The sequence below is a fragment of the Lichenostomus cassidix genome, chromosome 3, assembly GCF_008360975.1.
Source record: "Lichenostomus cassidix isolate B80296 chromosome 3, HeHo_3.0, whole genome shotgun sequence".
Taxonomy (NCBI): Eukaryota; Metazoa; Chordata; class Aves; order Passeriformes; family Meliphagidae; genus Lichenostomus; species Lichenostomus cassidix.
In genome coordinates, this window is record NC_139483.1 from 53,943,029 (window position 1) to 53,957,378 (window position 14,350).

Here is a 14,350-nt window from a genome sequence, read left to right on the forward strand (position 1 = left end):
AGCCATTAGGAAAAATCTCTCATTTTGTCTCTCAGAGAGGTCCAATGATAGATGCTGCTCACAGTTAAAATTAAATATTTGATGCACCAAAACACTGGAAACACATTTGAAAAGAGATTAGACATTGATTTTCCTGTGTACTCTTTGCTGTATTGTTGACTTTGGTTTTTACTTTGTTCTTCAGGTCTTCTTCAGAGTTACTGTTATCCTACTGGACACAGTAGCATAGTTTTGTGTGAAGATTAGCAGTTAGCTAAAAGAAACAACTAAAAATATGTTAGCAGAAAAATTTTTGGTTTTCCAATTTGATCAGTTCCACCCAAATGCCACACCCTGCTGGCTGTGCCCACCTGCTCTCCTAAATGCTGTGAATTTGTTGCATTTGTTCTCGATGGAAATAAAACCTGTACACCAATAGAGATCCTTCAGCAAATTCACACAGTTCACTTGATTTCCAGTTGTAATACATCTATCCACAGCATTGTCTTGTTAATATTAATGCCTCTGCATGCTGACAGCTGACATAAATGAGTTGCTAATGGAACAGTTAGTCATCAGATGCCAACTTTTCAATTTAAAGTGTTCACACAAGTTAAATGAGACAATAGCTGTTGTGAAATGCATGAAGTGGGATTAAATCTGTAGCTGAATATTGCCAGAAGTTCTGGTCATCTCAATTTCAAAAAGTGTCAGTGGAAAGAGAAAAGAACAGCAAAACCCAATAAGGATAATCAGAGGTGCAGAATGACTTCGCTACATGACAAGATTGAACAGGTTCTTCATCTAAGGAATTAAATAGCTGAGGGAGCATAAGATAACAGCATGGAAAATTGTAATTCACATGAAGAAGGGATATAAGAAATTACTATTGACCTCAAAGAGCTACAGGAGTTAGATGGTAATACAAGGTGACAGATTTAAGACAATCAGGAAGGGGAATTTTTTTCTGATTTGTGTAATCACACAGCAGAATTGATTTTCCCAGGTTGGTATGGATTTGAAAGCTCAGGGAAGTCCAAGTCAAGGAAGAGGTGTTTACTAATGTCCAGTAGTTTGTGACAGCAGCAAGACTAACATTTTTCTGGAGGCCTTCAGGAGCTTTACATAGTGGTAAGATCTCAAAGGTCCACAAACTGAGATTTTGGAACCTAGCAACATTTTTTTGGGTACCTTAAATAGGTCCAATAAGAGAAAATAATTGTACATAGCTGCCAACCTAGAGATGAGTCAACTGAACAGTATCAGCAGACTTGTGAAAATCTTCCATGCCCTTAGGAGAGAAATCTTTCTGTATGTCTAGGGAAGACACATGAATGAAGATGTGATGGAGACACTGATTTGCAACCAGAAAAGATGCCTCCAGCTCCTACTTTTACATGAACAAAAGATGTAGAGCAAAACTTTCTGCTGGGACATCCTTTTCTGTCTTTTTATGCTGCACATGTTGAGCATTCAGTCTCAGGCTTCGACCACTGGCCTTACTTTGCAAAAAGGAAAAAATCCAACTTCAGGGAGACAAGTCTTGAGTTCCAGGGACAGTTTCACTTGTGAATGCAAGGTACATTACATCTTCTGAACTTCAAGAGGCAGCTGGGCTGTTCAAGCAGACATAAACCCAAAGTCTTCAAACCTGTCACTGCACCATCCAGTTATATTAGCAACACTGAATATGATGTTCTTTATTTACATAATCTTTTTTTTGGAGATACGGATTACAGTGAATACTCTTTAAAATTATCTGGGTCAGTTCCTCTGTAATTACAAAGGCTATGGGAAGAACTAGTACGAATCATCAGCCTCTTTTCTTCTTTTTCTGAGGGCTCATTTATACTTTTGGCAATATTGTTTCTACAGAAACTTTAATAAACTCTGATTTGGCTTAATAGCTCCTCCGAAGTTTAGCTAACCCTTTATTGAAAAAGTCTCCTGTGCCACGGGAAATTGAGTAAGCATCCTGAGAGTTTACACCTGGGGAAGCTGAAGACAGTGTATCAATTGCAGTAGCATTATTCAATGTTTATTTTAAGAATAGAAATAACAGTTTTCAGATGATTCCAAATAATTTCTGGTTAAAATATTTAAAATGATGATATTTTCATGATTTTTCTAGCACATGTAGGTGAGCATGACCATGAAATGTAAAATAAGAAACAAGCAATGGTATTGCCAAGAATAACTTCAACAAACATGCACTTAGAGGCTAGAAGTACTTTAATTTTTTTTTTTTAATTTTTAACATGAAGAACTGTGCTCTTAATTTGCATGTTTAAACATGACATATATATATATATATATGTATTGGTCTTATTATCAGCCAAAAGTCTTCTTTGTGGGTCCTTTGACTTGCAATTCAGCACTATACCTTTTAAGCATTATATCCATCTGTATCATCTGTCTTCTGCCGTCTTCATTCTAATCCTAATTTACACAAGTTTCACTGCTGCTAACAAGCCACATGAGGTAGTTAAAAATGAATAAACCAATAAAAGCTCCCACAAGGACACAAGAAATAGCTAAGTAGCCATCATCAAGCCCTGAAATAACTGTAACAACACACTGAGCTATAACCAACCATATGAGCAAATAAAAAATTATTCAGCCATGAGGGAAAAGTAAATATTTTGTTTACAAAACCAATGTAATAAGGCAGGATTAAGATGTAAATCCTGGGAAAGAGAGGGAGAAAGAACCACAGTGACCACTAACTGAGAATTAACACCAGAACATGATAGTCATCTGGACCATAACCCTGTACTTCAGTAACTTTGCAATACCAAATTGAGCATCTGTGTACAGACACCTCATCCTAAAATAGTTGGGTTCTGACTCTTCTTTTGGTGATATCTTACCCTCAAACCGAGGACTCCGGAGAAAACACTAGTAATTTCATTTTGGTGTCTTTTTGTGATCAACATGGAAATAAACATTATTTTTCTAATGGATAATGTGTTTTAGGTGCTCAGATACTGATTATTACATTGACAAAGCTGATCATGTCTTCAGTGTCATAATGACACTGGAGAACAGTGAGAGCTAAAGAAATTGTGCACTCAAAGGTAAGTGGATATGTCAGATTGTCCCATGGAGAAATTATATTTCAGGAAATGCAGGTTGTGATACTTTCTCATTTCATGTCCTGGTATCTTCCATGGAGGAAAGAAGAGGAGAGTAAAATGAAAATTTTCTTGAATATTATCGTCCAAATAATGTATTTTTTTCCCTTTCTAGATTTCTTTCTATTAGTCTTGCAAATATGGACCTCTTTAATGGGAGTATATTTGACATAGTACAGTACCAACATTCAGTATATTTAGATGATCTAAATAGGTGAGGAATGTCAAAATTTTATATTTTAGATATGAAGAATTCCCATTCATCTGCAATATTAGAGGCTTGATTCTTCACTCCCTTATTGAGTGGAATCTCATTATGGAAATAGAGTTCTAAATTTCAGATGATCTGTGCAAATATAAAGGTACAGTCTGCTCAAGACTCCTACAAAACAAAACTTAGGTCTAGCTGACCATGAAAGTTTTCAGTACTAGTGACCAGAAAATTGTATCAACTGGAGATTTTGAAATAAAATTTTCTCTTCCTTATTTCATATTAAGACCCTTCCTTTTGTTTTTTCTCATTAATTAAAGACAAGGTTTGAAATTCTAAAATTATGCTGAAAACGACCATTCTATTCCACAAATGGAATTTTGAATATTAGGTTTATTCAGACTGAACAAAGCATTTTAAAAAACTTTAACTATCTGTCTATATCTGAAGAGTATTAAGATTAGTGAGCTTCAGAACCCTGTGCCTATATGTCATTACAGCTGTTTTTATCAGTTAAATTCATGATCTCATAACAGATGACACAGGAATTGTTCAACAAAGCTTTTAAAAACTTAAAACTGTGAAGGTTGCTCCTAATTGTATGACATTAATTGTCTTCATTCATTCATTCATTCATTCATTCATTCATTCTTTTCTGACTGAATCCAAATACTTTACAGTTCTTTCACAGCATCACTATATGAAAAATACGTTTCCATATCTGGCTACTTGCTTTCTCACTATTTGCATGATAGTCTTTTGGGTTGGTTTTTTTTTTTTTTTTTCCCCAGAACTCCCATGTTTTTATGATGTAGAATAATTTTTTTAAATCTATATATATAATAGAGAAAACTCTTCCAATTCTTACAGTACCAGAAGGTGCAATTTCTCTGCCACTGTACATTTAGAAAAAATTAATAATTGTTGGCTTATATAACATCTAGTTAGTGATATGCTGACATAAAATTAATGCTGTAAAATATCCATGTACCATCTTTACAGATTAGTATATAATCTTTCTGTTTTCCAGGAGATGAGAGCATTTTCAGAAGGGAAAATAAACATGCATTCTTTAGAAATCTACGTTTTCTGGAACATCAGTGAAAGGGTTAAGTTTTCAGATGTTCTTGGTATATATAAGAAAAAAACAATTTACCTCAAAATGTACATTTTTCCAGTGTTACCTCTTAAGAATTGTCTGTTGCTTTGATGTACTCACTGATAATACATTTTTTTCTATATTTATAATCTCTTAGGCCTGTAAATGGATCAGGAGTCTTTTTTTCAAAGAAAGCCTAAGAGTTGTTTCAAGCAGCTATGCACTAATGAGCAGCAGTTGTTACCTATGTTAGTCAACAAAATTAATCTGAATAATCTTTAATTTTTCTATTAGACAATTTCTCTATCTCAATGAACATGTGAGTGGATTAGGCTTTTGACCATCTAAGCCCTGCTGAGAAAGAACACCCCTTGAGAGTGGTCTATATCTACTATTTTCTGATGCTGAGAGAGAAATCCCCATGTGCTTGGAGGAAATCTGGACAAGGATGTTTTGAACAAGATTTAACAAAGAAATAGTCTATGCTTGGAAGATTTGGCAGACTCTCCAAGCTTTCTTCCTTCTGCATTTGAGCAGCTCTGTGATGTTCCCAGGTTAGACAGAGCCCAGACCAGAGAACAGCCCCATGTCTGCTCCCAAAAGTGGGCTCTTTCTGAAGCCAAATTCAAGCCAGCCTTGGTCCATCAAACCCATTCCAGCACACTGATTAAGCAGATCCCTTGAACCCTAAATCTGCAAAACTTTCTATAAGGCACTGAACAAATTTTTCCTCCTAAACCTTCTGAGACTTGCTCTTCTTTTCATGACTTATGAAAAATAAATGAATTTCAAAATTAGATGACTAATAACCACAGCAGGTCAAAAGGTGACCTGAGGAAATGTCCCATTTGTATTGGCTATTTAAGCTAGCTGGCAGTACAGATACTTCACAGCTAAGAGGCTGTTTTTCTTTCCAGAATGAGAAATAATAAACCCCACTCTTTCATCGGATGTTCTCTGAGTCAGATTCTTTCCACTGAGTTCTAATCTTCCCCCTCCTGGAATAACAAATATCAGCCACCTCTCACTGCTCAGCAGAGGTACTATATTTAATTTGAAAGGATTTTTTTCACTTTCTAACTTTCTTTCTGTCCTGTGCAGATGAAAATTGCTGTATGAATGCAAATTTCATTCATTTATTCAACCATTTATCGAGCTCCAGCTTTTGATAAATATGATAAAACTTGTTTCAGGGACAGCAGAGAGGCTGACTGATTCCATTTGAGATTTAATGGTTACTAAGGACTTCATGCAAAATTCTGCAGGAGTAAACCCCTCAATAGAAAGAAGGCACATCACTGCCAGTTCCAATTATATTTTAACACTAGACAATGTTTTTTTGCTCTGGTATTTTACAAAAGATCAGATTTTCATTTATGAATCAAAAAAATATGTTTGTTTTTACATCCGCAGTGGGGTTTAGTCACAAAGAAACCTTTATTTCCGTATCTTTTAATAAACAGACCAATTGCAATCTGTTTTCCCCATTCAAAAAGCCATTTTCTTGTTTCATGGAAGTATCTATTAGTCAGTTTTCCTTTTAGTTTCATCCTTTTAGCACAAAGCATTTCAGGAATGTCCATTATATAACCCTTGGAAATTTTCTTAAATGTCTCTATCCTGTTAAATCATCACACTAGAAGATTCTTTTACTCTGGTTTTGAAAGCTTTCCCTTGCATAGCCTCCAAACAAGACAAAAGCATTCTGATGGATGGATGATTAAAGGGCAGCAAGACAGGATGCTCTTGCACTACTGTAAAGCTGCAGAAGTATAGCTGATGTGGTGCTTTTTTTAGAGGTAGTGAAATGTTACTTCAGACTAAAAAATACCTGATCCCCATTTAAGCAGAAGGACAGGCATTGTTGTAGCACTTTTTTCCATGGGAATGGCCACCAGCTGAAACAAGCCTTTCAATTTCCAGGGAGAAAACAGAAAATATGCAGATTAAAAAACATCAGGATATTTTCAAAGAGTAAGGGTGTCCAAACTCTACAACAGTCTAATAAGGAGAAATTTTTAAGTTCTCACTCCAGAACTTTTTAAAAGTGGGTTGGAAAAACATCTTTGCTGGACAGACCAGTGTGCCTGCCTTTGCACAGACTGAATGAGGTGAATGAACTCTCAGGATCACATCTGTTTGTACGTCTCATGATTTCTGTGCAAGTGTCACGCTGCTCATTCGTTTATGAGCTCAGCCAAGTAATCAATCACATATTTGAAATATTGGTTTTATGCAATGTTTTCTTCAGATATGTTATAAGGCTTCATAGTTCAAAGCTAAATGAAATATGACACATACCTACCCAGTATTTTTTTCAGAAAATGACTAAAAATTAATCTTTTCTTATTCCCCAGCAGAGACATAGATGAATGACTTGAAATAAATTTATATGAGGGTATGTCAGCTAAGTACCCAAAATAAAAAATAATGTTAGAAGAAAATTTCACATCTTCACAGAAAGAGATTTTCAGGTAAGTAAAATGTGTAGGAACATGAGTCACTTTCCACAGTGTGTGGAAGAAAACGATTGTCCCTTTTGGAAGTATAAACAAGAAGTCAGGACACAAAAATTCTATTTCTGATTTATTTCAGTAACCTTTAGAAAATAGCCTAAAATTAAGTCAGCTTAATTTATCTTGTCTAGATGAGCAAGGAAAGTGTAGAAATAAAATAATATGACATGATGATCTCAGAATTCTGCTGTGTTTAGAGGAAACATAAGTGTTAAAATAAGTGGAAAGTTCTCCTTTCTTATCTTTATTGATTTCACCTATTAGTAGGCTCAGCCTGATATCAGTTATCAGGCTCTGCTTGATTCAACTATTCAATTTCAAAACCTTTTTATTTCTATCCACAAGAGAAAAACATTCATGGAAAATTCTGTCTCTACTCAAATAGAGGGCAATTTGCTTCACTGTGCATGCAAACAACCCCACAAGTTTTCAAAGAATACTGACATTCTGATCTCAGTATATCAGCTACAGATAAGACAAGTATCCATAGCACCTATGTCTTAATTTGTCTTGTAGCTCAAGTACTCCACTTGGCATTGCCACTGCTTCAATTTTTTTCAGCATCACATTATTTGTTTGAATGTGTTCTGTTTTATTATAAGATTCCTTCTTATACTTTAAAAGATCAGACCAGATAGTGTTAGTCTGTTGGAAAGGCTCATTTCTATGAAAGTAAAGAGAACCAGCTTTCCTTATGTCACTTAATAAATATTTAATCATAATCCTTCAGAAAAGTAATATGCATACCAAAGAGGCCTAATTTGAGTAGTGGGGATTTTCTGTCTCTTAATTCTATTGACTTCAACTTCTGAGGACTATTAACCAGCTTTCTTTAAGGAACGTGATGTTTCTTATGTCTGCTTCACTGAAGTTATGCCTGTCTTTGTATATTAAAAAGCTATTTCCAATGTTAATATAGTAATTTCTTCACAGAAAGCATCTCTGCATTCATTAGCATCTCTGAGACTCTCCTCCAAGACAGATTTCCAGAACCTTGCTCTAAAACACTAATTGGTGTTAAAGCTGTGAAAGACAAAATTTTAAAACACAAATTATTCATTTTCAGATATTTCTGTTAACCTCATCTAAAACTCTATATACTCACCTATAAAGCTAAGGCACACGCTGTGGCTAGCACAGGCTTTTCCAATGAGAATTCTTCTTGTGTTTTATAAATAAAGATAAAGTTTGGATGTTATTGGAACAGTGTCCCAGAACTTGGACAGTGCAGGCCTGGCCAATCAGGCCTGGGGGAAGGCTTCTGACTGACCAATCTGGGTGACTTTTGAGAACTCTATATATGTGATGAAATCAAAACAATAAAGGTCATTCCTTCTTGCCACTGAGAACTAGTGCCTTCATTACTCTGCTAGCTGCTCAACAGTGACAACACTGTAAACCAAGAACCTGTAACTTCAGGTCTCAGCTGGAAAGGAAATAGGGTTTTATGAGCTCTTTATGATTCTGGCCCCTGTGTCTGCATTCCCATCCCTGTTCAGTTTGAGTGCTGTGATTTTCTCTGTCTTTTCTCCCTGTTTTACCTTACAACATTTTGGTAAGCAACACAGCTTCCCAGTCTACAGATTAATGTGGTTGAATAAGAATTTCTTGTTAAAGTTCCTTTAGAGCAATCCATTGTTATAACAGTTACTTGTTTTACCACAATAATATTTTAAAAATAAACAATGGCATTCAAGGTCAAGTCACATAATCTTACATCTTAGTTGCCTCACTGTGAACTGATCCTCTCTACTTTGAAGAAAAGTTTTACAGCTAATATGGACTTTCTTTTGCTCTGATTATGCTGATGAATTGCCTCCCCACAAGTTTTGCATTGACAGTCAGTGCCACCATCAGAAATGGGTGTGCTGTAGCCTGCAGTGCCTCCCTGTAAGAGCAGCCCTCTCTTTAGCTTGAATCATCATGCAAAAACAAGTTACAGGAGTTCAGGTTATGGAGAGAAACCTCCGTATCTTGCCTACCAGGGAAGCCAATATGAAATACAATATCCCAGTCATAACAAGGGATATGAGGAATGAGCACAATTGTGAAAACTAATCTAAAATCAGTTAGAAGTAATTGTGAGGGATGGTTAAGGGCCCACCAGAACACTGTAGTCATGGAAGGGTTTTATTCTTTACCCTGGTTTCAGTATAGCTCTGAATATGCCTAGCAGGTATGCAGTCATTACTAGCCAGGGAAACACCATCTATGGACATAAGTCTAACCTGTTATGGCTCAGACACAAGAGTCAAGTGATTAAGAAAACAGAAAACAGGCTTGAAAGCTGGACAGCAAGTCCATATGGAGGTCATCCCCATCCATTTTCATAACTTCAAAGATGTCACTTAGAAAGTTCTGCTATAGCTAAAAAAAAATACAATTCTCAGAAAATAAACATCTTATGTTCAGGTTTCACAGCTATCCTAAGTACAAGAATGAACTCCATTATGAAAGAATTAGTTTCTTTCTTTGTATTTGTCAGACTGACATATTTTTACCATAATATTTGCCTTCATTTTATCCTCTATTGATTTCAATTAAGTTCTCACCAGGTTTGCATCTCCAGCTGAGGGTTTTTTCCCCCTAGTTCATCTGGTTTTTAGACTGTTCCTAAAGCTTTCAAATCCAGTGAAAACCCTAGAGAGCAACAACAAAAGATTGGCAGTATGCTAGGAAATAAACTACCTGTAATCTGTCACTGTGAAATTCCTTTAAATTCTCTTGCTTCACAGATGAGCAACAGAGCATCAAAAAACTATTAAATGATTCTCATTAAATGTTTTAAATTTAAAATTGTTTTGAAGGGTTGATTAAAAACTGTGTTCTTCTCTAGGAGGGTGACAGAGGGAAAATATCATCTTATGGCTAAAGAACTCTTCTGAACTACCAGGGATGTGTGCATGGTTAGCTTTTGCCAAAGACTTTCTATGAGATCCTGAGGAAGAATACTTCTTGGCCCTTCTCCTTTCTGCAAATGTATGACAAGGCCTGTCTTGTTTCCAATGGTTTAGTAAAAATAGATTTATTAGGACAATGTTGGTGAATGCCAGGAGAGGCCTGAAAACACAAAACTGTCCAGCTGTGCTCATTTATATGGCTGCTTTTTAAAAAAGCAGAAATACTAATGGCATCAATAAATTCAAAATCTTTTCTTATATAATTTACATCTACTTTCAAAATAGAAGAGGTTGTTTCTTTTTTCACTTTTGTTTGTTTTATTTTAAAATTACATAATCTGAAGCATTAATACCACTGCAGAAATCTTGAAAAATAATGATGTTCAACCATAGTAAAAGGAATTAAGATGGAAGTTTCATAATTATCCCATCTTAGTACCTGCTACTACACCAACTGCATATTTAGGTCCAATAACTCTCATGCCAAATGTGAAAGCTAAATAACATCTTTAACTGGGAGAAAACTCCTAAAGGAGAGAACTGGGAAGAGTCCTGTTAAAAGAAAACAAAAGATCAAAAAGAAGGCTGTTTGAATAGCCCAGAGAAATGGTCAGAGCAGATGACTTATTTGGTTAGGTAAATTCTGTACATCTTGAAGTCAGAAGGAGCTGAAGTGTTTTATGCAAAATCACGCAGAATGACCAATGTGAAATACAGTTTAGAGCTGCATACAACTGCACATATTCCAATGCCTCTTACAACATTCAGCCTAGAATATCTGCATGTGCTATTCATGACCACTGTTAGCACTTACAAATATTAAAATGAAAAGTCTTTGTAAATAAATAAATGAACAAAAAGATTAAAACATCGGGGCTTCTTATGTATACCTCTCTGTTGTTCCACTCTAAAATTCCAGCTTCTGTAGACGTTTTCAGATGCATAACTTTTTCAAATATGAACTGAAAAGCTTACTATGGCAACTTGGATCAGCGCAATATTGCTCTTGAAAATGAGCCTGCAAGGGAAATGATTTTCTGAAGAAAAATAATTTAAATGTAATGAAGACTCCTAAAAAAAATTCCTTTTCTCATTCCCTGCAACACGTACTCTCTAAAGGGCAAAGTTTTTGCTATTATGAACAACTTTTAATTTGTATGTGTGTTCTGCTAGCCGTTGCCCAGGGTGATCATTAGCGTTTTGGTTCTTTTAACTACAGTCTCAAAGGTTTGCACACAGTTTCCTTCTGGCACAAGATTTCAGTGTACAGCATCTCAATTATAGGGCTTTGAAAAGCTGCTAAGAATTGGTGTGGGGGGGAAGACATTGAACTTCAGAGTTACTGCTGTCTCAGCAGTATTTTCAGTTTACCTATTATAAATCCCAATATTCACATGTATGCAGACAGGAAAGCTGCACAAGGGATTTTCCCTGACATATTCCAAGTTCAGTGAGAGCTGTGCAAGCTATGGTTAACAGCCTACTGGTGTTTCAGGAATTCTCTCCATTTTCTTTATTCTAGCTATGAGCCACTGACTGATTTATCACATTTACCCCTTGTATAATGTGAAACTGCATAAAAGTAATTTCATAATTTTATGAAATATTAATGAAAGCAAGAACAAGCAGGCAAGAGCCATTGATTTATAGTCAAAACCTGCTGCAGTTTGCAGAAGTGTAAGTGCTCCTTTTGAATCTTGAACACCCTATGAATGCTGAATTAGCTAAAGTGTTTCAGTTATCTGAAAATATAGAAAGGACATATGAGCTCTAATCTCATTTTGCTGAAAAATACTTCACTTGTATCAAAGTTTCTTTCTACAAAGTACAAGGAAAGATAAATAATGTGTATCTATGTCCTTTTCAAGTTTAAAATTTTAAGTTCCTTTGTAGTTCTCAAATGCTGCATATCTTAGAAGAACCATGAAGTACTGACTGGAAGTTCATTAACTGAATTTGTAAGTAAATCAGGTCTGGCAGAGCTGGCATTTTCTTGAAACTAGGAGATTAAGTAGGAAGTAATCACTAAAACGCAAGATTACAAAGAATTATGTAGAAAAAGTATATTGCCTATCTTAAGTACTCACTGAAATTTTTTAAGGAACTTATTTGATATTCTGCTTCTACTTGACGATGTGTTGTTTTGAAATGCGTGAAATTTCTCTTCTTCTAAAATACTAGGCATGTTGTCACCCTGCTTTTTTAACCAGGACTTTGAAGTGTGGTCAAACTCTGTCATCATCCCTTGATGGATGGAGCAGGATTGTTCATAACAAATTATGGCAATGACTTTCTATCCCAGTATTTTAATAAATATTAAACCCCATGAAATCACTTCCATAGAATCATAGAATGATTTGGGTTAGAAGGGATCTTTGAAGATCACCTAGTTCCGGTTACCTTGCCATAGAGGCAAGGACATCCTTCACCAGACCCATTTGCTTGAAGCCCCATCCAGCCAGGCCTTGAAGACCTCCACAGATGGGGGATCTGCAACTTCTCTGGACAACCTGTTCCAGTGCCTCACCACCCTCAGAGTAACAATTTTTTTTTTTTTTTTAATATTCAGTCTAAATTTACCCTTCTTTGGCTGAAATCCACTGCCCCTTGTCCTGTTACAGGCCCTGGTAAAAAGTCATTCTCCATCTGTCTTATAAACCCCCTTTAATTATTGAAGAGTATCAATAAGATGCCCTTTTATCATTTTCCTGGCTCTCCTCTGTATTCATTCCAAAGGGTCCATGGCTTTCCAAGAAAGGATGTAGTACTCCAGCTGGGGTTTTGTAGGATTACAGTAGAGGAGAAGAATCACTGTGGTGGTTTTTATTGGCCCAAAACATCAGTGAAGTGTTTTTAACATCTAGGAGAAATTTGGACCCCTCAGAAGCTGTTCTAGTAGGCCTAGGGAGGTGTCTGAGGGGTGGGGTGTGGCACAAAGATGGCTCCTGTGTGTCCTGAGTGAAAGTTCTGGAAGTTTTTACATCAAGTCCAGCAGAGCCAATCTCTGATGGCTCTGAAAGTGATGGACATGCTGACGGCCAAGTTTGGGCCAATTGGAGGTGCTAGTTACGCCTCTGTGAAAACACATTTAAGAAAAATTCAAAACAAAGCAGGTGCGCACTTCTTTCACTTTGTAGTTGGAGGAGGAGGAGGTGGAGGTGAAAATATGTGAGGGAGAACAGCATGGAGATTGCCAAGGTCAGTGAAGAAGTGGGGAGAAAGAGGTGCTCCAGTGCTTCCGGCACCGGAGCTGAAACTTTCTGCTAGCCGTGGTGGAAGCTATGGGGGGAGCAAGAAGTTTGTCCTGCAGCCCATGGAGTCCATAAGGATGCAGAAATTCACCCACAGCCCACGCCAGAGGAGCAGGTGGATGCCTGGAAAAGACTGTGAACCAGTGGGAGTCTCATCTAAGAGTTAAAACTGCAAAGGCCTTGCAAGGGAGAGAAAGGCCTTGCTCCTGAGATGAAGCAGCCTGGCCTCGGCTTGGGAGAGTCTGCGCAGCTCCCTATGGACAACAAGACTCATGTTGCAGCAGAATTTTGGGCGGGATGTTGCTCATAAGATTGGACCCACGCCAAAGAAGTTCCCAGAGGACTGTCTCTCGTGAGAGGGACCCCTGGTTAAGTAGAGAACCTCTTTTCCTGATTGGACTGACCAGAGGACCCCTCAACCTGCCCCCTGTCTGTGTTGCTGGTTTGGAAAGAGGGAAGGGGGGGGGTGAGTGCAGAGACTGCTTCTTAAGAGGGTGGGGGTGAGAGCAGAAAACTGTCTGGAGAGAGAGAGAGAAACAAGTAGAGATAAAGAGTATTTGTAGTAGAAGAATTGTAGTGATGAATAAATTTGAGATTCTGCTCTGTGGACTGAAAAGAGACCCCACACCCTGCCCCCCCCACCTGGCTTGTGGATTGTAAAGGAGGAAAGGGGGTGAATACTAGAGGTTCGTAAGAGGGAGGGGGGAGTGAACAAAATAATGTATGAATAGTTTATTTTTGCCTTGCATTTATCCTCCAATTCTGTTAGGTAATTAAATCACCTTTTTTGCAACTTTAAGCTTGAAGCCTGTTTGCCCTTTTTTCGTGCGTCCTCCTGGCAAGGTCCTGTCTCAAACCCATGACGATCACTTAACTTGAAATGCTGGCCACTTGAAATGCTAAGTTATGTAACTTAGGATACAATTGCTTTTCTGGGCTGCCAGCACAAATTGCCAGTTCAATTTTTCATCCATCAATATCCTTAAGTCCTTCTCTGCAGGGATGCACCCAATCCATTCATTGGTCAGTCTGTCTGATACTGGTGATTTCATCAACCCTGCTGCAGCACCTTGCACTTGGTGCTGCTGGCCTTCAAGAAATTCACACTAACCCACTTCTCAAGCCTGTCAGGATCCCTCTGGATGGCATACCTTCCCTCGTGTGATGGCTTTGCACCTTCTCCAAACTTGCTGAGGGTGTACTCAATCCCACTGCCTATCTCAATACTAAAGATATCGAACCAGTCCTGTATGGACAGTG